This window comes from Schistocerca americana, chromosome X, assembly GCF_021461395.2.
Source record: "Schistocerca americana isolate TAMUIC-IGC-003095 chromosome X, iqSchAmer2.1, whole genome shotgun sequence".
In the NCBI taxonomy this organism is placed as follows: Eukaryota; Metazoa; Arthropoda; class Insecta; order Orthoptera; family Acrididae; genus Schistocerca; species Schistocerca americana.
Window position 1 is genome coordinate 749,058,568 of NC_060130.1, and position 22,720 is coordinate 749,081,287.

General features: G+C 44.1%; 1 protein-coding gene across 3 annotated transcripts in view; it reads left to right on the forward strand.

Moving 5' to 3' along the window:
• The window catches only part of LOC124554815 (ecdysone-induced protein 74EF), an 893,955-nt gene that overhangs the window by 615,795 nt on the left and 255,440 nt on the right, over positions 1-22,720 (forward strand). The window lies entirely within an intron of this gene.

Consider the following 22,720-nt stretch of genomic DNA (forward strand, 5'->3'; position numbering starts at 1 on the left):
TTAGTTTATTTTCGTTCTTTTTTAATAGCGTGCATATCGGACTGTGTCTAGTGGAGTTACTATTCCAATTCATAATATACCAGTTTCAATAAAATAATGAAATATGTAATAATGTTTTTCATATGCTTATTAAAACTTCTTAACATTAGGGGATCTTCATAATGGTCTATATTTCGTCTACGTTGGTTGTGTGTCACAGTCACAACGCCTACGACCTTTAAGGTTCCAAAGTATTTCGTCGTATAATTGGTACAAAATTGTCGAGGAATTTCTTAATTTTTAACTCTTTTTGTTCATTAAAGACCCTATGGGAATGGTGTCTAAGATGGCTATAAATTTCTGCTTTTTCCAATACATCTATTAATTGAGCTTTATGTATTTTTTGTAGAATCTGTATCAAGTGATTAATGCTGGGTGCTTTGTGTTTTGACTGCATCTAACCCCTTTGTTTACTACCAAGATGGAGGAGTTTCTATCACACATCGTTGTAAGTTCTTTAAAACTAGTGCTAAACGTCCTTCCAGTTTGGCGAATGTAAAAGTTTTGATAGTTTTCGCAGCTAATTTAGTAAATGTGTGGTTTTTGATATGCCTCAGCTTTGACGACTGTAAGTTATCATTAGCACTGAAACTTGTCCTCCCATTTGCGTTCTTGAAGTTGCGTGCTGTCTAGTGTATCTAAATATGGAAGTACTCTGCTCTTCCTCTGTTCTCTTGTATCCCTGGAAAACAAACTAAAAATAAATAGTTGCACAAAATTAGTTGCATGTCCCATAGGTTTTTGAACAATTTTTTATCGAAATGTGAAACTAATCAGTTAACAAGATATGTATAGATGATTAGCTCTAACATTAATCAACCTATTATCAGTTTTGCTCATGCGATCACCGTCAAAAGCTAGTTTTTTTTTACTACAAGTTTTTAAATATAAATGCGTCTTTGGAATAGAAGAGTTGACCAAAAGAAATGTTTTTAGGTTAAACTTAAAACTTGCTTAGATACCTGTCAGACATTTTATGTTATTAGACAAAGATATTTGTTGACGTGTATTAAACTCCTTTTCGAGCCACTGACAGCCTTATAATGCGTAATGAATGGCCAAAATGATTCAAATGACTCTGAACACTATGGGACTTAACATCTGAGGTCATCAGTCCCCTAGAACTACTTAAACCTAACTTACCTAAGGACATCACACACATCCATGCCCGAGGCAGGATTCGAACCTGCGACGTAGCGGTCGCACGGTTCCAGACTGAAGCGCCTAGAACCGCTCGGCCACATCGGCCGGCAATAAATGGTCATTTTGTCTTCGAATGTTGTAGATGTGGAATCACTATTTTTCTCAAATTATGATGATTTATTTACAATGAATTTCATTTGCGAAGGAGCAGTTAAAATGAGTAACTCCTCGCACAGTTACACATAGGTTGCCTGCGGGTGAACACGACATATTACTCTGACTGCTCGCTTTTGTGCAGTCAGTTCTTTCTAAGTGATGATTTACCCCAAAAAACTCTTCCATAAGATGTTATTACGTAGAAATATGTAAAATATGTTAGGAGGTTGATTCGTTTGTTTCCGAGCCTGATATTTATTTGAAAAGCAAAAATAGCCGACCTTAATTGTTTGGGCATTAAAAAATGAGACAGTGTGTTTCGAACTTGCGTTATTATTTTCAGTTACGCCTCTCCACGTTTGCACGAAGGTATTGCCTCAACACGTAGCGATTCCTGTTTTCGGCGTGGTGGAAATCTCCCAGAGCAGCTCGGTACAGAGGAGCGTGTTGACACTGAGCCCGGCAAGTTCGCGGCCCCAGTGCCGTCTTCAGTGTCACAGTTAGCACTGATTAGCAGTGCATAACGCCGCGCGTCACATCTTGGCGCGCGTCCCGGATACAGACCCAGCTGCAGTACTTCCTTTTCCTACGTTCTCCACTCTGCCTACGTGATGCCGCTACCACGCGTTGCCGTGCAATCCTCCTCCTCTGTGTGAAACCTCTGAAGTGAATGAAGTGAAGTATCCGGTGTAGTCCCTTCCGTTACGGTACGAGGAGTAGTCACACAAATTTTAATTATCACCGCAAAAAAATCGAGCTTTGATCACGAAACTTGATGATGGTGTTAGTCCTACTCTGCATATTCACACTTCAGTGCGACATTTTTCCCAGCGATGGATGACTTGGCGCAGATCTTGGTTTTAGAAGTCTGCAATTTGACAGTTCAGGAAAAGTTCCGCCTCGAAAATGACGTCGTCGACATTACGGAAATGCGTCACCCGCAGTCGTTTCACAACCAGCGCCATGGTAGCGAACGGAACAGTGATCCAAAAAGTGTAGAATCAGTTTCTTTTAATTCCGTCTATGATCACAGTATTGTTAGGTCCTTAGACGACCGGTTTCGGTCAGCGGGGATGACAGTCTCCAGATCTGCAGCAAAACATGAAAAAAATTCAACAAATGGTCTGTCTACATCTTAAAACAATAAAATGGGCCAGAATGAAAATCATTACTGACATACATGTGGAAAACATGTGCTTAAAATGTAACGAGGCATACCTGTTTTAAATGATGTCCTAATATAATGCAGCCATAGTGACATCGTGAAAACATACAGAATCAGCATAGCATCGTCGCACATACTCAAAATATGTTATATACTAGGCCACAGTGTCGGCGGAATCATCTTGTTGACAGCGCTACTGTTCAAGGCAAAATGCAGTGCAATAGGCGCAGAATGTTTTTGTCGTTAGCTCGTTAGATGTCGCTACTGTAAACCTCCACATATTCGTCAATTATATAACTGGGGGGGGGGGGGGGGGGGTTGTTTGGGGGAGGAGACCAAATAGCGAGGTCATTGATCTCATTGGGTCCGCAGCTCTTGGTCGTGCGGTAGCGTTCTCGCTTCCCACGCCCGGGTTCCCTAGTTCGATTCCCGGCGGGGTCAGGGATTTTCTCTGCCTCATGATGACTGGGTGTTGTGTGATGTCCTTAGGTTAGTTAGGTTTAAGTAGTTCTAAGTTCTAGGGGACTGATGACCATAGATTTTAAGTCTCATAGTGCTCAGAGCCATATGAACAATTTTTTTGATCTCATTGGATTAGGGAAGGAACTCGGCCGTACCCTTTTAAAGGAACCGTCCCGGCATGTACCTGGAGCGATTTAGGGAAATCACGGAAAACCTAAATCAAGATGGCAAGACGAGGGATTGAACCGTCGTCCTCCCGAATGCGAGTCCAGTGTGCTAGCCACTGCGCCACCACGCTCGGTATATATAAGTGTACAAAACGTAATGGTTCAAATGGCTCTGAGCACTATGGGACTCAACTGCTGTGGTCATAAGTCCCCTAGAACTTAGAACTACTTAAACCTAACTAACCTAAGGACATCACACACATCCATGCCCGAGGCAGGATTCGAACCTGCGACCGTAGCGGTCGTGCGGTTCCAGACTGTAGCGCATTTAACCGCTCGGCCACTCCGGCCGGCAAAACGTAATAAAAAGAAGAATACAATAGATAAAGTCTATGACGAGCTTACCAGGTGGATAAGCTATTACAGTGATAAAACGCAATAAATTAAAAACACAACTTGAAAAGTTAAATTTAAATTGTTAGAAAGAAATGGTTAAATGACGATATGTAATTCAGAGACGCTCTTGTGACAATTTAGATAAAAATATACTGACAAACATAATAATAAGTTTACGGAGCTAACAGAATAATACAACATGAAAAGATAAGTAGGGAAAGAAACTAAATGGATAAATCAACAGACTGTAGTAAATAAACAACGCCCTCTCTTTGCTTGGCCGCCAGAATGTCGCATAGGCGAGAAGTACTCAGAGGTACTTAACAGCCAGAGGGCCTTTAGAGCTCAGCACACGCCGTTCCAAGAAAAGAATTAATAAGATTACCTAGTTTAAGAAATGTATTATAAAACTGAGAAGGGACAAGTCAACAGAGGTATAATACGCCCACCGTAAGACAGTAAAAGCAAATATGAAGTCCACTCTATAATAGGTAAAGACAAAGACCAAATATACATGACAGGCGTAAGATGATTAAAGCAGAAGGTTGTCAAATGAAACAAAGTAGGCACTGAGTACAAGCGCTAAGTACCTCCGACCACTTCTCGCCTTTTGGCGGCCACGCTAACAGAGGGCCTTACTGCTTACTAAAATCTATTGTTTCATCCATTTGGTTTTTTTCTCTCCTTATTTCATCATTTTTCCATTATTCTGTTAGCTCTGTAAGCTTTTGCTTATGATTGTCATTATACTTTTATCTAAATTGTCACAAGAGTGTCTCTGAATTACACATTGCAATTTAACCATTTCTTATTAACATTCAAATTTAACTTTTCTAGTTGTGTTTCTGTTTATTGGATTTTATCACTGTAATAACACATACACCTGGTAAGCCCACCATATACTTTAACTATAGTATTCTTCTTTTAATTGCATTTTGTACAGTTGTATAAGTGACGAACATGTGGAGGCTTACAGTAGCGACACCTAACGAGGTTACGACACAAACTACTGTAGTGAATTTTGTGATGAACAGTAGCTCTATGATCAAGATGATTCCGCCGTCACTGTCACGTGGTATATACCGTATTTTAAATATTTGCGACGATGCTATGCTAATTTTGTGTGTCTCTCTTGACGATGCCACTATGACAGCAACATATTAGCACATACTGTAAAACAAGTATGCCTCGTCATATTTTAAGCGCATGTTTTCCACATGTATGTCAGTAACACTTTTCCTTCTGGCCTATTTTATTGTTTCAAGATGTAGACATTCCACTTGTTGTATTTGGTTTTTTTCCATGTTTTGCTGCAGGTCTGAAGATGATCTTCGCTGACCGAAACCGGTGGGCTAATGACCTAACAATATTGTTATTACGGACAGAAATAAAAGTAATTTATTCTACGCAATGGTTTATTCATCCTAGGTACCCTGTCCGGAGAATAGGGGGCTGAGACAAAATTTGATAGTCCAATGAAGCAGCATGTGTGAATGTATCAGAAGGAACTGGGGCGTTGTCGTGGCGCAGAAAAAAACCCTTCTACAGCCTCATGTAAATCCGTCGGGAGATTTCGGTAGTATCCTCTTGTAGCGGTTTGCCCATTAGGACCATAATCTACGAGGTCCGATCGGTCGTGAAGTTTAAACTACAGCGAGAATCCGGCGAGGCTTTGCGCAGTGTCTCCAGTACGCCCGGCGATCGCCTCACTTTGCACTTGGCAGTTCTGGGTGCGCGGGAGCACGTAAAAGATGCCTAGAACAATAGTCTCCCGCCAAGTGTGAAGTGCATGCTGTCATTTGATTTCTTCATGCTCAGATGTGCAATGCAGCCTAAATTCATCGACGAATGACTAATGTGTGCGGGAAACATTCATGAGTGACAGCAAAATGCTGCAATGGTGCAGAATCACTGAGGCAGAACGTACAGACGTTCATAGTGCAGGCGCTCAGAGAAGGAAGCGAGTGGCAACCGCTGATCTTGTTAAGCGAGTCGATCAGACGATTCGAGAAATTCGCCGGTTCACAATTTCTATGTGGGGTTATTCATTTCTCGAACTTTCAAGGTCAGCTCTCTATACCATCGCTGAGTGAACGAACTTCAGTACCGCACATTCTGTGCGAGTTGGGTCCCCAAGATGCTGCCAACTATGACAGAACACAGCGAATTGGCGCCGCCTTAACGTTTCCTCAGGGATACCGTCATGAAGAAGAAGATTTTTATGAACAAAATTGTCACAGGGGACGAGACATGGGCCATTTCGCAAATGAGGAAGCAAAAGGGCCATCCTAACAGAGGATGCATTCTCAGTCCCCGAGTGAGGTAAAGAAGTGCAAGCGAACGTTCTCCATTATGAAGTGTATGGCTACTGTGTTCTGGGACCGAAAAGGAGTTTTGCTGGTGGAACTCTTGGAACGTGGCACGACCATCGATGCAGCCTCACACAGCGTGGCTCGTCAATGTCTACGTAGGGCAGTTCAGATCAAGTGAACAGAAATGTTATCATCTTCATGACAATGCTCGGCCACACACTGAAACTGCAACAAAGACGTTCCTGCAGCTTGTTCGATGGGAAGTGTTTCATTACCCACCATACAGCCGGAATTTGGCTCCATCTGAATTTCGTCTCTTTGCTCACACGACACGCTGGCTAAGAGGACAGCATTTTGGCACAGGCAACGAGCTGCAGACCAGTGCAGAGAATCGGCTGAAAGCAGCACAGTCGGCTGCCCTCAATGACGAGGGTATTGGAAAGTCGATACCACACTTCCACAAGTGTCTTACGTCGGAGCGGTGACTATGTGGCGAAGTAGCTGGAAGGTGTAGCTAAATATTGTAAATAAAACATTTTTTATTTTTACTGTGATTTCCATTTCGCGACCGATCGGACCTAAAAAAACTTATTAGCGCAACACCGTATCAGTTAAAAAAAAAAAGTGTATTCGCCTTAACCACTGTGTGCATTGTCGCGAACACCTCCACCAACTCAGCACGGATTTCCGCAGCGTTGTTCCGCTTCAAACGCAAGACGCGAACCACAGCACGATTACTTTGCCGGCCGGAGTGGCCGTGCGGTTCTAGGCGCTACAGTCTGGAGCCGAGCGACCACTACAGTCGCAGGTTCGAATCCTGCCTCGGGCATGGATGTGTGTGATATCCTTAGGTTAGTTAGGTTTAAGTAGTTCTAAGTTCTAGGGGACTGATGACCTCAGAAGTTAAGTCCCATAGTGCTCAGAGCCATTTGAACCATTTGATATTTTACTTTATTAACCGACTGCGCTATTTTCTTGTGCCGCCTCTAGCGATGTGCTACGGTATTCTGTACCAGGGTTTCTGATATACAGTGTGTCTCTCGTCAGAGTCGTTAGGTGCATTTTCTCTGGAGTTTCTGCAGATATTTGCAGTTTCGTTTTTGCAATGTGTAGATCGAATCGGCCCAAGCAAATACTGTTCATAAGATGTTTCATGCGCCTACCAGTTTCAAGTTTCAACTGAAAACGTCGGTTTGTTTCCCGGTTAAAATCAAATTATTCTTAAAGAGGAATTTTAGGAGTACATTCGATAGAACGTTCCAAATTAGTGTAGTAGGGTATTCGGTTTAGCGACATGTCTTAACACAGACAGTAGAACAAGAAGCATAACCAGTACTCCAGCAGCTACTGTGTAGCGTTGCTGCATGGCGGTGGTAGACAACACGGTGCAGGGTAGCACACGAGACAAGTTACGCAAGGACTGCTGTTGGAGTACCGGTTATTCTTCGTGTTTTGCAATCATGGTTAGTAAATATTGACAAATTTGGGAGCTCTCTATCGAATGGGCACAGAAAATTTCGCTTTGAAAATAATTTTTTTTGTAATGGGAAACAAACCTCCGATTACCGTTGACGCTGGGAGTCGCATGGGAGACGTGATGAGCATTATTTGTTTGGGATGACTCGGCTACACGTTGTAAAATCAAGACTCCAAATATCTGCCGAAACACCAGAAAAAGTTTGCCTGTTGACTCTTAGGAGGGACATCTTGCATACTCCACAAGCCATTGCACAGTGCATAGTGGAGGGAATATCGTACCAATATTATTGATTTTCTTTCCTATTCCGTTCCTGTACTCAACTAGGGAAAAAGAAAGACTGTCATTATGCTTCTGTCCACGCCCTGATCTCTTTTATCGCATTCTCACTATCCTGGTATATCTACAAAGAAACAAAAAGTTGATTTCGTAACATTATTTTTTAAATGATAATTAGAACTTTGTGATTACTCTCAGAATATCCTGCCACACCTTCTGAAATTTCGTTCATCCGCATCCCTTTCAAAAATTCGAAGGAGTTGCTGCTACGGTTTGAGGGTTATTTTAGCGATTTTGTGCTTAAGAAAACGCCAAATGTGGAAGTATTAAAACACATTTGACAGCACTGCGTACTGTGTACAGTAGAGGTACAGTTCACAGACAGCGATTATTTGTGTCAGCCTGACAATGCATCTCTTCATAAAGCAGTATCTATGAGTGAATGGTTTGTGGACAATAACATTTCTGAAATGGACTGGCCTACCCAGAGTCCAAACCTGAACCTAATGAATGAGAGAACGTCGACTTCATTCCAGGCGCCAGCGTCAGACATCACTGCCCTCTCTGGTTTTCGATCTTGAGGAATAATGGGCTGCCATTCCTCCACAGACTTTCAGTGTCCCCAGCAAAGCTCTACGCTTTATAAAGGCGAAGGGTGGACACACACAAATTAATGTCCACTAATAGGTGTCCGGATACTTTTGATCTGATAGTGTATGTGACACGCCGTTAGAAAAGACATCCGGCGGCAAGAAACTTCCTGTGATATATGTTAAGCGAAGACCTCATAACTTACGCGCTATGCACACACGTAAAACGTGAAAAAAGAGAGATAACGTTGTAGTTAGATTGCAGTGGAATGCGTCTGTCGGTGTAGTTGTCTTGTCAGTTCACGTGCTTGCGGGACGTGCTGTCACAAGGCTGGATAGTCGTTGGTATACACAGACCAGAAAATTTTCTGCAAAATGTGCTATAAATGGGAACATTGTTGCAAAAAGACAAGGCATGTAAGAATATTTCGAGAATCAATTTAGGCGTTAGCTAAATGTTTCAATATTTTTGCCTAAGGTCTGGTGTGTTTCAGAACATCGAAAACAGGAAAACACGCACCATTTCTCAGCGACTGCAATTTCGACCTGACAGCAAATATACGAGCCGTAGTCATTTACCTACCAGGGCTCAGTTAAGAGTGCTATCGAGGCTTGGTGGAACTGTTTGTTTGCGTGTTCGCAGTGCAGAAATTTAAAGAACACTGACAGCCACGATCTAGCTCGTAAATTCTTCATTTTTTCCCGAGAGAGATAAGTTTGAGAGATTAACTAAGAACAGGAAAAGACGTCGTATTACGAGACACATTGCGTCCGTGATAACGACATCCCTGAAAGCAAATCAGCGTTCGTAGTTTGCAACTGTGCCAAGTATAAACATAAGTCCATTAAAAAAATGATGTTCCAAAATTTTATAACGAACAAATGTCAGAGTGGAGTGAAGCAATATTTACACAAGAACCAGTGTACATGACTGTGAGGGACGGCGGTACTGACTTTGCAAATTATTGTTGAGAGATGAAAAAGGTAGAACATCTCCTTGCATCATTTAATTTGTTCTCAATTCTCACTTTCTTAGCCGCGCGGGTTTAGCCGAGCGGTCTAAGGCGCTGCAGTCATGGACTGTGCGGCTGGTCCCGGCGGAGGTTCGAGTACTCCCTCGGGCATGGGTGTGTGTGTTTGTCCTTAGGATGATTTAGGTTAAGTAGTGTGTAAGCTTAGGGACTGGGGACAGCAGCATAGCAGCTGATGATAGTTTCATTGATGTGTGGTTAGTGAATAGTGCTGTATGGAAGCAGATTAATCGCTTATCCGACCATGAGTCGCTAGTTTGAATGTTGATAAGAAAAAAGAATCCGCCTCTGTAATTGAGTGGTCAGCGTGTCTCGCTGCCGTGCGGAGGACACAGGTTCCATTCCCGGTGCTGCAGGGAAAAGTCCCACCAGGGCCTAGCAGTACTTGAGTACCATTTCTTGAGTCCCAGCATTCCGTCGAATACAATTTCATATGATAATTGCTATTGTTATTAATAACTCTTTTTGACGGATCTGGTGGCAGTAGGGTAGGAGAATTCTAACGTGATGGGAAAGGAAGGAGCATTACGATTTGAGTTACAGACCAATTGACAACTGATTACTAACTTTGCGGAAGTGTTCTCTGCTACATATCGAATAGAAGACCGTTGTTTGGTGCCGGACGGGGTGGCCGAACGGTTCTAGGCGCTACAGTCTGGAACCGCGCGACCGCTACGGTCGCAGGCTCGAATCCTGCCTCGGGCATGGATGTGTGTGATGTCCTTAGGTTAGTTAGGTTTAAGTATTTCTAAGTTCTAGGGGACTGATGACGTCAGAAGTTAAGTCCCATAGTGCTCAGAGCCATTTGAACCATTTTGAACCGTTGTTTGGTGTCGTCTGAGAACACGAAATATTGGACTGACGACAATTCTTGAAATAATCAGCTGTCGGTTAAATGGTTTCTCTACATCACTTCAGACGAATCCTGCGAGGTCTCCTTTAACAAATACACAGTCGATTTAGGACAAATGTACCGGCATCTTAGGCAACGGGTCTTTATGAGGCTGCATCAATTATTTGATTGCGGGATGACACACAATACTTGGATCAGCCGAGATGTCAAAGCTGAGGTGCCGCACGAATGGAGAAGCTCACAGTATATGATGATAAGATGTAAATCTTGGAGTTGGGGTAGTGTAACTTGAAAACGTAAAGTGGAGTAAACGGCAGCTTACAGTAAGCCTTCCATTCCTACCGTATCCGTACCGAGTTTTCAGACTGCCCAACAGTTACAAATTCACACTCGTAAGGCCAGTGGCAGTATATCATCTGATACCACAGACGTAGACAACAAGTAGAAGCCGACAACAGCTGTTTGCCAGATTTGCCACCAACAGTAAATACATATCCTTTTGATCACTGATAGTCACTGTGGTACTCCGAAGCAGAGAAAAAAGTTCACCAAATTCATAGTGCACTGACAACTTTACGTGGAGAGCCCAGCTGTGTGAGCATTTGATGGTGCACTGTGATTCATTCATATCTCGCAAATTTAAAATGATCAGTTAGCGACATTACGTTTCACTGACGTCTAATTATTCCACTGACAGGTTACATCAAACGACTGCCCTGCATAAGGGGAAGGGTCACGCAGGAAAGCACTGCAGGTTGTGGAGCGACCGCCGCCGCTTTCCTGGGTTTTATGCAACCCGCTACGATGGACGCAGCGCGCTGTCAGTGGCTGGCTGCCACACAATGCACGCAGCAGCAGATACCACTTCGCAGACCGCAGTGCTTTCCCAACCCTCTCGCGTGCGACATTCCGCTTCAGAACAGCACGAGCACCAACACTCGTCCGACAGTAGCGGAGCTGTGCGGAAAACTTGTTTGTTTTGCGTTTTGCACGTCTTCACGGGATGTATAATGACCAGGAAAATAAGGGGCAGGTGACTTAACTAGACGTTCCAGCAATGCGTCATTGAGTCAGAGTGAATCGCACTGTCACAGAAAAACAGTGACAGAGGTTCTTGTTTCAAAGTGATTCGTTCGCCAGTATAAGGTGAATTATTTGAGATCATAAATTTTTTGCTTTACAAAAAGAAGCCAAGTTATGAGCTTTAGTAAATACCTTAAATGTTTCGTTTCCGTGACTGGTGCTAGGAAAGTCGCCGGTAGGAGTATCTGTGTCTTCGATCGATTTTGAAGGGAAACATGATCGCTAATGCGATATCGGCGAATGGATAGAAACAGCATTAAGTGGTGCCGTGGGTCGGGTAAAATGTCATGCTGTTGGTCCCTATCAATTTATTGAGAAAGCTCTCGACTAAGGTAAAAGTATGAAGTGGTAAAACGTGTTTACAAACATTTTACTTGATACAACAATGTAAGATCGACATACTGCTTAGTATCCCAGTGACGTGGTCACCATTGCTATACAGCATGTATAAAATAGCATTCGCAGCGCCTAGTGTGTTTAGTGAAACGGTGAACCGCTCATTTTTTCAAGAGGGAACCCCTATCTGGAAATTAACAGTTCGGCGCTGTAGAGTGTTCAAGTTTGAGAACTGTGTCGTCAGTGTACACTATATGAGCACACCTCTCCAGATGCCCCCACATAATGTTGAATTGATCACTAGATACCATTAAAGGCGGACCGGCTAGTATAAAAGGAGGTGGGCAGTATCATGTAGTGACGGCATGAGCCGTCGAGCATTGCGAAGAGTTGTAAATAAGCACATGAAGCCCCCGGAAGGAATAACTCCTGAGTTTCAAAGTGCTGCCAATAGTACAGCTAGCACAGTGACTGTGCGTAGGGACTTAAAAGAAATAGAGTGCAGTTGTCGAGCAGTTCCTCATAAGACACAGATTTCTGTAGTCAGTGATAAGCGACACCGCTGGACAGTGGATAACTTGAAACAAGAGATTTTGAGTGATAAATCACGCTATACCCTGTAGCAATCCGGTGAAAGGGTTTAGGTTTGGTGAATGTTCGAGAATGGTACTTGTCATCACGTGCAGTTCCAACAGTGAATTACGGTATAGGGGTATTTTTCGTGGTTAGCATGTGGTCCCAATACTGTGCTTAAGAAAAGGATAAATAATGAATTATATGAACACATTCTAGACTATTGTGTACTGTGTACGGTAGAGGAACAGCTCGGAGGCGATGATTATTTGTACTTCATGCTAATACACCCTGTCATAAAACAGACAGCAGTTTGTGGACAACAACATTCCTGAAATGGACTGGCCTGCCCAGAGTCGCGGCCTGTACCCAATAAAATAGCTTTGGTATGAGTCAGAACGTCGACTTTGCTCCAGACACCAGCGTCCAACATCGCTGCCTTCACTCCGCTCTGGAGGAAGAACGCGCTACTCTTCACCCACATACATTATGAAACCTCACTGAAAGTGTGTACAGCAGAGCCAAAGTTGTTATAAAGGCGAAGGGTGGACACAGGCCATATTTAAGTCCATTAGTAGGTGTCCGGATCCTTTTGATCATATCGTGTGTCTTCAGATTGTGTTCGGTATCTTAATTATTTACGCAACCCATTAGCAGTAAGTAAGTTGGATACACAGATTCCGACGCCCCTGCAGGCCTAAACTATAAATTTTCAGACAGAGAATCCCTTTGAAAAATGACCGGTTTGGCGTCTGGTACAAGTAATGAGTTCTGATGGCATCTTGAACATGAATTATCCTTCACGCAGTTTGTTGATCAGTATGAAGAGCTGTCTCTCCCCACTAATTTCGAAGAATTAGTTTAGTTATATGTTTGGCACATAAGTACTCGTATTATACTTATTGAATTACTGTGGCCTAGATGAAATACGATCGTATCTGAAACATAAATCATTCAGATGTGATATTGCCGAACATTGCTTTCACCCCATAATGTGTCATACATACGTCTACTGAAAAAAAAACATTATTTAGTTAGTAGCGGTACACCTTCTGCCTAATGTGTCCTGTAACGTTCAGGCGCCTGTAGTCCGATCTATAACGACGCGACAAACACACGGTGATATAGGCACTGCGGTTCTTTGGAGACGCACGCGGAGTTCTCGCCCGCGCCTCTATCGCGGGGAACCTTGACCAGAGTGGCAATCGAGTTCTTCAGTTATCGACCCAGCAGCAGGATCCGCCAGTGACGCATCTCTGCCTTTTGAACCATAATTCAAGTCACATTCAATGAGCACACATACTGCTTGTGTAGTATTCTTAATAATACGGTACACGTATTTTAGATTCCTGTAAAGCATATCCCGATTATGCAGAGAATTTGTTGACAGTATTCTGCTTGATATTTTATTTTTGTATACAAGCTTATTTCGGCTTTATTGCCTTAATCAGTATATCTGCAAACAGTCGCATTTATCTATATTTTACATGGTATTTAATTTATAAAGGTTTCTTACGGTGGATATTGTACTGCGTCCTGACGTTGTGGATGGCCGTATGTCAACTTTGAGTAAACTGTTACTGCTGTCCGTAGTTCTAGGATGATATACTTTTTCAGTAACCTTTTAAAGTTGTTCGATGATTTGATGCTGCACGTATATATAATATGTTTGTTATTATTTCGATAGTTGTAGAAATTCAAGTTTGGCAGCCAGCTGTTTACTCAAAAATGAGAAATACAGAAATGACAACACTGAAAACGCACTACAAATACTTCACAAAAGCTCAAAAGGCCCAGCCATTTTGGAGGAATTTGGTGTGTACATACATCCTAAGAGTAATCCCCACGATATAGTAAATGAACAAACCGATTTCAAGTGCACATAGTTCAAAAAAATTATTGAAATTTTGTATTGGGATAAAGGGTAACCAAAACACCAGAGATTACAAACTCATCAATAATAATTCCACAGGTACACGACCAGCAACAACATAAATACCTTTGATTAAACAACTAGTTGTCAAACTTGAATTTCTACGACTATCAAAATAATAAAAAACGTATTGTAATACACGTGCAATATCAAATCATCGAAGAACTTTAAAACGATACTGAAAAAGTGTTTCATCCAACAACTACTGACAGCAGTAACAGTTTTCTCCAAGTTGATATATGTCCGTCTACAGTAGGACAGGAGTACAACATCCAATGTAAAAGAACCTTCATAAATTATACATTACGTAAAATATAAATAAATGCAATTGTTTGTAGATGTGCTGATGAAGGCAATAAAGCTGAAATAAGCTCATGTATAAAAATAAAATATGAAGCAGCATACTGTCTACCAATTTTCTGCATAATACCCTACTGTGACATAATATATGCTGCGGATGCCAAATAAAGAAACATGTCGCGATTGTCCCTTTGGTTGTTGATTTAAAGTATTTATGTTTACAGAAAAAATTAGTTTACCCAAATTTGAAATACTGGATTTGAAAACTTTGTTCAGTAATTTCTTCTCGCCCTCGTCATTCTCCTACCTTTCCGTTCCTTCCGCATGAAATCTGTTAAGAAGGAAGTACTATGCTCATAGCACGCTTTGTTTTTTGTCATGAGGAATCGTCTCCTTCCTGTGGTTTACTGTTTCGTTTCATAATCATTTCCGTGCAACAGACAACAGCTGAGGGTGAAAAAGCGTCTTTTGAATCATTCATTCCTTTCTTCGATTTTTCGATTTGTCCTGTTATTCAAACCTCTCTCTAAGACTCTCACAACAGTACTACACTGAAAGCCACCTCTACCACTAAACTGTCGTAAAATTCTCACATTGAGGCACGTCCTGCATCTTGGTTTCCGCACATTTGTCTTGCGTATTCATTCAGTTTTGTCAAATAGTCATTAAATGCTTATTGACCAACGTGCCTGATACAGTTGATGCCTTGTGATGTTACTAGCAAAGATAACAGGAGTCCCTCTCTGTCACTAAACTTAGCCTGTAGAATGTGATAACAGTTACTGTATCATAAACGAACACCACCTGGGTGACTTACAATATTTATTTAAACTTTAATTGCCCGTTTCACTCTGGTACTGCGAGCAGCTTCACATCTCAACTATTTATGTTTATTTCAGTAAAGGTTTCCTGGTTGCGTGACCACATCATATGTAATAAAATTACCAGTGTTTCGGCTCCTTAACTCAGCCTTCATCAGGATGACTACACTGCCACGTGTAGCGTCAGTCACTTCCACGTCTCCGTGGAGACATTAGATGATCAATATTAATAAAGGAAATAAATTTCCTGGGTGACTCAGCGATCGTTGTGGATTTTTTGGAATAAAGCAGTTTTGATCGCTTAATAGAGGGTATTTTAATATATAGGTACAAACAAAAGTGGCGAGTATAGGACAATAAAACAAGCAAATGTTCCTAAGAAACATAGGTCTGGAAGCCAATGGTTTTCCCAATATGACGTATGCAGAAGTGCAGCCATGCCAGTGGTACAACACTGTTAATGCTTATCTTTATTTCGAAACTCCGAGAGTGATACGTAAATTACAAATTGATGAACTGTCCTCGTTTGATTTTGTCACCATTCCGGATACATAAGTACTAGTAAATAGCGTTTCAACAACAAATGTATCAGTCGTGGCTCACCAGTACCTTGGCCTCCCAGGTCCTGTCAACTTAAACCCGTTGTATTTTTTTGTGTGAGGGTATTTATCCATGTTAATAGTGCCGATGAACTCCGGGTAACGCAGTGTAGTTAGTTATCAATGCATTTTGAACATGAAAGGTGATTTTGGAACGTGTAGGGGCATCTACCAGGAGGCATTCTGAACCCTGCCTTCACTTGAGCAGTGGCCATGTAGAACACGTGTAATATCAATTGCATATCTGTAGTTTGGGTCCGCGAGGACTCTGTTATAAGATGTTCATGCACACAGAAGTAATACGTCATATCGAGGAAGCCTCTGATTTCCGGATCTACACTGCTGGCCACCGTAAATGCAACACCAAGAAAGACAAGAGGTAGCACAACAAAATTTATTTTGTAGATAACATGTTGACCAAGTATCAAATGATTACGTTTACAGACGTCTGTGACATGTGGTTCCTGCCAGAATCAGTAGCCAGAGTAGCCGCCATTGTTGGAGATCACCGCTGCCACACGTCTCAGCATTGAGTCAAAGAGACGTTGGATGTGTTCCTGGGGTACAGCAGCCCAAGCAGCTTCCACACGTTGCCAAAGATCATCTGGTGTGGCAGCTGGGGATGTAATCTGGGTCATTCGTTGAGCAACCATGGACCACATGTTTTCTATCGGCGAAAGATCCGGAGAGCGAGCCGGCCAGGGAAGCAATTCAATCTGGTTATTGACGAAGAACCTTTGGACAATGCGTGCCACGTGTGGTCGCGCATTATCCTGTTGAAATATGGCTGTGGCCGAGCCCTGAAGGTACGGAAGGACAACTGGCTCCAGCACCTCGTATATGTAGCGCCGGCTATTTAAAGTACCGGCAATGCGTACTAGAGGCGTGCGAGAGTAATATCCAATACCGCCCCATACCATAATACCCGGTGCAAGACCAGTGTGGCGGTGCATAATGCAGCTGTCCAGCATCCTCTCTCCACGGTGTCTCCACACTCGAATCCGACCATCGTGGTGCTGCAGACAGAAGCGTGCCTCGTCAGTAAAGACAACGTCATTCCATTCTGCCGTCCACATCCGTCTGTCACCACACCATTGGCGACGGAGACGTCTGTGGTTCTGCGTCAATGGTAGACGAAGCAATGGACGTCTTGCGGACAGACCACTCTGCTGTAAACGGCGTCGAATGGTACGCGCAGACACTGGATGGTGCGTTACAGACGCAATGTGCTGTGCTATGGTTCGGGATGTCACTGAGCGATCCGTCACTGCCATGCGCACAATTTGCCTATCAGCACGTGCAGTGGTGCACCGAGGTGAATGCGATCGACCACGTCGGTCCGTCGTACCCTCCTGCATCCAACGGTCACATATCCGCACTACAGTTGTTTGGTTTCGTCCAACACGACTAGCGATTTCTCTGTATGATAATCCACAATCTCGGTAAGCCACTATCCTTCCTCTGTCGAACTCGGATACTTGATCAAAAGATGTTCGCTGTTGTCTACGAGGCATAACTGATCGTCTTGTGAAACAACCACAAGGTAAACACACGTGCCGAACGTACACTCGTCGAAATCGCCAAGCCTTAAATGGCGCTATGAGGTGGCGCCACAGGCGTGCGTGATGTGCGTCTGCGCTGAAATTCTAATCAGTTGCATATCTCATCGCTGCAAACTCATGGTGTAAATTTCACTTGATTCGGATGCTTCCTTCAGGGTGTTGCATTTACGGTGGCCAGCAGTGTATGTTTGTTAGGATTATTTGCTTGTTTTATTGCCCTCTACTCGCCCTATCGTTTGCATATATGGTAGTCAAACACTTTGTATATTTATTTATAACGGTTTCGGATGCTAACATTTCAATAAAAACTGAAACTGGCCGTTGCTCTAACTTTTGATCTGATGTAGCAGTGGCCTAAACGTCGTCATAAATAATGAAACACAGGAGGTGCATAAAAATATCTCACCAAAAACACAACACATTACTATGTCTTATACGGTGTAGAAAACCTGTTAGCATTAAAAATAATTTCCAGTCGTCTCGGAATGGATAAATACAGGTACTTCATGGGTTTTAAGGGGATATTATACCATTCTTCCTGCAAGATACTGCCAAGTGTAGTTAACGGTGATGGGGATGAACAGCGTTAGCGCACCCTTCTCTGAAAAGAACACCACAAAGGCCCAATACTATTGATATCTGCTGACTGCGGCGTGAGCAGGGGCTTGTCGTCTTGGAACACAGCATCATCATTGGGGGACGAACACTGTACCATAGAATGGTCCTGATCAACCCAACTGATCACATAAACCTTGGCAGTAATGCGACGTTGCAGAGTAACAAGGCGGCCCATGGAATACAACGACAGGGCTGGCCAAATCATTACCGAACGCCCCCATGTTCCATGCTTGAGACGTAAACTCAGCCAGAAGTTGGAAGTTGCGTGAAAACAGACTCATCCAATAAATGACTATCTTCCACTGCTCCACATCCCAGGTTTTATTGTATCGGCGCCATATTTTCCAGTTATGGACATTTGCATCACTGATTAGTGGTTTTGGAAGTCCACCTCGTCTGGCAATTCCCTGCTTATAGACCTCCTTTCGTGTTGTTTTGGTGTTGCCAGGGTTCGCTAGTGCGATTTTCAGTTCCGTTGTGACTTTTCTATCCGCCGTACCCTTGTTTTTCGTTACAATCTTCTTCATTGACCGTCTCTCACGATAACTCTACACGTTCTTTCGTCCGCGTTGTGACTTAGCGGATGATGTTTTCCCACTTTCCCTGTATGCGGTATAAATCTTAGATGCGGTGCCTGTTGAAACACCAAACACTTCGACTACCTTGTTTACTACCGAGCGAGGTGGCGCAGTGGTTAGCACACTGGACTCGCATTCGGGAGGACGACGGTTCAATCCCGTCTCCGGCCATCCTGATTTAGGTTTTCCGTGATTTTCCTAAATCGTTTCAGGCAAATGCCGGGATGGTTCCTTTGAATGGGCACGGCCGATTTCCTTCCCAATCCTTCCCTAACCCAAGCTTGCGCTCCGTCTCTAATGACCTCGTTGTCGACGGGACGTTAAACACTAACCACCACCACCACCACCTTGGTTACTGAAGCACCCAGAATACGAGCACCAAAGATATGCCCACGTTCGAATGCACTGAGCTCCGACGTAATGCAGGCGCAACTACATATTGTGGTATCGATGGATACGATTCCACAGCGTAGGTGTGCTCTGCTAGGTTGGCACTACGACACCGACACCGACGACAGCGCCCTCTAGCCGGCGCTGTGCAGCTATACGAGCGCCACTCCAGATTCAGCCCAGTTGATTCCGAGGAGACGACCAAGCAACATTGCTCTATTTCATAGTGGGCGAGCCACTACAGATTTTGCCTTTGTAACCTCTATCCTTTGTTACATTTGATGGATTAACGGCTTCGCACCTACGTGCTCATCTGTACGCAAAGTTAAGTAAAAGAGTTATAACCTAACTGCAGTACCAAGTGTTCTACCTCACCTGCTCCTCCTAGCTTCCTACATTCGGCCTACCCTCCAGTTTTCAGGAGCAGACCCACGCGCCGCCCTTTTAGGCTGGATACAAAAGATATAACACTGTCCTGACGACGACTAACGCTTGCAACGTATTGAAGACATTGCACAGGCACAGTTCGTGCTCAAATACAACAGCGCAAGCTGCAGGATTGGCTAGTATCTGAAAACATGTATTTATCGCAATGTTTCCATATATTTGTCCAGCCTCTGCATATTAAGCGGTCTGGACCGCTTTAGTCACAAAAAAGTAGACAGTCACGCGACGCCTTTATGGTGATATGGACGACTCTACGCACAGCTTTTGCCGCAATACAGCACAAGACGCTACAGTGACAAAGGACATGCAGGCAAGTCTCCTTTGCGTCGTCTGTTAAACAGACAAAAATGGCTCTGAGCACTGTGGAACTTAACATCTGAGGTCATCAGTCCCCTAGACTTAGAAATACTTAAACCTAACTAAGGACATCACACACATCCATGCCCGAGGCAGCTTTCGAACCTGGGACTGTAGAACCGCTCGGCCACTCTGGCCGGCGTTAAACAGACAGGCTTTTGCTGTACTGACGAGTGAAATCAGTGGCTTCGATGGGATCTGCAGAATATTAAATATCGGTTCGGTAGAAAGAAAGCGATTGTTCTCAACGGAAGCGTAGATCCCCTAATGAAAAGCGACGGTGTTGAGAAGAGAAGATTGCGCTCGACGTGAGCCGGCCTCTTCCCCGTGTGGAGGAAGTGCGCACGAGCCGGGTAGACAGCAGACCGCCTTGACACGCTGACCAGCTCTCGCTTTCCCCGCAATATGTGTCGCGTCACGCCCCAGTAACGCACGCTCGCCACCGCGCCGGCGTCTCCCTTCATTAACAAACGTTGTCGCTGCTCCGCCCCAAGTGTACATCCACGTGCACGCTCACAGAAAGAGCTGACAGAACTCACAGTGTAACATATCATTTCCTAGCCGCCCACGTGTGCTAGCCCTGTTCGCTTTCGTAGTCGCATCAGCCAGTTTTCGGCTACAGTGGGGAGGGGTTTTTCCTCAATCCTCATAAATGGATAGTAGACGGGGAAAACTAGGCTTGCCTCAATGGCGAGTAATTCCTGTGACGGCCTCGGTTTTCCAACACAAGCAGGGAAAAGTTCTAATAGTCCTAGTAGGAGGCAGCAGCTTACAGAAGCGCTATTAGCTCGAATAGGGAATGACCAATAAAAATTCTCCCATTGGACCACTGAGCCGAAACGCCTTAGTGCTTCAAATGGTTCTCAGCACTATGAGACTTAACGTCTGAGGTCATCAGTTCCCTAGACTCAGAACTACTTAAACCTAACTAACCTAAGGACATCACACACATCCATGCCCGAGGCAGGATTCGAACCTGCGACCGTAGCAGCAGCGCGGTTCCGGACTGAAGCGCCTAGAACCGCTCGGTCGCAGCGGCCGGCCACGCCTGAGTGTTAAATACTTTCTTGAAGCGGTTTAGCGTAAGCGAAGTCGAGGCGGCAACCGGCAGCTCTCGTGGGGTTGAAGTGGCTAGTCGTTGGCCCTTTGGCGCAGAGTTTGTGTTTTAACCTAGTTATCTCACGGAATTCTACAGTTAGTGATATAGGCGTGACCAACGAGATTACCTTTCCCGTATGGAAAACCTGCAGGGAGTGCACAAAAATACCGCGAGCAAAGCATACTTGAACATACATAAGTTAGCCAAGGTGGCACGTTGCATGGTTGCATTGTTGTATCTGACCACGAACGGCACTTGTGCAATGTTCTCAGGGTGTCGAAAGTATCAGTCGTGGTCAGAACAGTGTTTTGTGTAATTATGAATGCGTTATGTGGGAGCTAATTACACTACTGGCCATTAAAATTGCTAGACCAAGAAGAAATGCAGATGATAAACGGGTATTCATTGGACAAATATATTATACTAGAACTGACATGTGATTACATTTTCACGCAGTTTGGGTGCATAGATCCTGAGAAATCAGTACCCAGAACAACCACCTCTGGCCGTAATAACGGTCTTGATACGCCTGGGTATTGAGTCAAACAGAGCTTGGATGGCGTGTACAGGTACAGCTGCCCATGCAGCTTCAACACGATACCACAGTTCATCAAGAGTAGTGATAGGGTATTGTGACGAGCCAGTTGCTCGGCCACCATTGACCAGACGTTTTCAGTTGGTGAGAGATCCGGAGAACGTGCTGGCCAGGGCAGCAGTCGAACATTTTCTGTATCCAAAAAGGCCCGTACAGGACCTGCAACATGCGGTCGTGCATTATCCTGCTGAAATGTAGGGTTTCGCAGGGATCGAATGAAGGGTAGAGCCACGGGTCGTAACATATCTGAAATGTAACGCCCACTGTTCAAAGTGCCGTCAATGCGAACAAGAGGTGACCGAGACGTGTAACCATTGGCACCCCATATCATCACGCCGGGTGATACGCCAGTATGGCGATGATGAATACACGATTCCAATGTGCGTTCACCGAAAGCGCCTAACACGGATGCGACCATCATTATGCTGTAAACAGAACCTGGATTCATCCGAAAAAAAAATGACGTGTTGCCATTTGTGCACCCAGGTTCGTCATTGAGTACATCATCGCAGGCGCTCCTGTCTGTGACGCAGCGTCAAGGGTAACCGCAGCCATGGTCTCCGAGCTGATAATCCATGCTGCTGCAAACATCGTCGAACTGTTCGTGCAGATGGTTGTTGTCTTGCAAACGTCCCCATCTGTCGACTCAGGGATCGAGACGTGACTGCATCATCCGTTACAACCATGCGGGTAAGATGCCTGTCATCTCGACTGGTAGTGATACGAGGCCATTGGGATCCAGCACGGCGTTCCGTATTGCCCTCCTGAGCCCACAGATTCAATATTCTGCTAACAGTCATTGGATCTCGACCAACGCGAGCAGCAATGTCGCGTGCGATAAACCGGAATCGCGATAGGCTACAAGCCGACCTTTATCAAAGTCGGAAACGTGATGGTACGCATTTCTCCTCCTTACACGAGGTATCATAACAACGTTTCACCAAGCAACGCCGGTCAACTGCAGTTTGTGTGTGAGAAATCGGTTGGAAACTTTCCTCATGTCAGCACGTTGTAGGTGTCGCCACCGGCGCCAACCTTGTGTGAATGCTCTGAAAAGGTAATCATTTGGATATCACAGCATCTTCTTCTTGTCCGTTAAATTTCGTGTCTGTAGCACGTCATCTTCGTGGTGTAGCAATGTTAATGGCCAGTAGTGCATATTGATTCGGTTATGTAGCCGTGCTGACAGTTAATCTGGAACAGCCAGTTAACGTTTCCAATCAAATCCGAGGAACAGTACTTCGCGTAATTCGTCTCGCCAACCGCACGTCGCCAAGTGTGAGTGCAGGCTGCCCGCCAACGTGAGTGTGATTTCATGCAACTTACGGAAACTCCGAGGCACAGACGAAAGGAACGTTT